Genomic DNA, 1,099 nt, shown 5'->3' on the forward strand with positions numbered 1-1,099 from the left:
ACAACCAAAGAAAATTGTGACGTCACAGATAACTTAGACTATTAATAAATTTGCAATTACAAGTAAACAAGAAAATATTTTTACAAAATAAAAATATCAAAATTATAAATATGCGTCAGCTCATTGTTTTATATCAATAAATTCCTGAAATTACATTAGTTTTTATTTCAATGGTGATTAATCTTTTATCGTAGCAAATTAAACCCTACCATTGTATAAGTCATAGACGTTTGAGAGTGTATAAAAAGGCAAAATTACAGTAAAAATGTAAAGAATGATGTGTTTTCTATCTCACCCCACCAATACTCACTATTGTGTTTTATGTTTCTTTTCTCTTTTCAATAAAAATTAGAGGTATTTGTTGTTTGTTTTCCTATTTGCAAACTGTGGAGTCTACGTCATAATCGCATATACTGTGGAACAAATGTGCATTGCGTCATTAATAGCACCATCGTCTGCAAGAACTCTACAAATTAACGTTTTGGACGTAACGCAACAAAACAACAACTATGATTGCGGTATGTACGCAATAGCAAATATGGTTGCCTTGGCGCATGGTAAAGATCCCACAAACATGAAGTATGACAGCAAAAAAAACTGCGTTCACATTTATTTTTTTGTTTAGAAAGACGACATCTTTCTCTTTTTCCGATAACAAGCAGACGTAAAATTAAAAATCCTATCAAAAATTCGGTCGCGGTAAATTTATACTGTAATTGTAAATTACCAGATACACACACCCTCTATGTCATCTGTGACGGGTGCAATGAGGAATATCATCTTCAGTGTATAGGACGCAGTGACGAGGACGCATTGAATGAAGAACGAATGTATTGCACAGAATGCAGAAAAAGACAACAACAATAATAATAATAACTCAATATAACGCATTGAAACAAGAAATAATATATTGGCGTTCAAATTTTCTTTAATTATATGCAGAAAAAGAAGACAACAACAATAATAATAATAACTCAATGTATTCATATTCGTCTTGTTTTTCTTTTACCACTAAATAAATAATATTTCCTCGTTCCACAATGTATTTGATACACGTTCCGCTTTTTACTGTATTCCGCATTTTAGTCTGTTCCGCTGT

Source organism: Lingula anatina, chromosome 5, assembly GCF_051362555.1.
Source record: "Lingula anatina isolate TDL-2025a chromosome 5, LinAna3.0, whole genome shotgun sequence".
In the NCBI taxonomy this organism is placed as follows: domain Eukaryota; kingdom Metazoa; phylum Brachiopoda; class Lingulata; order Lingulida; family Lingulidae; genus Lingula; species Lingula anatina.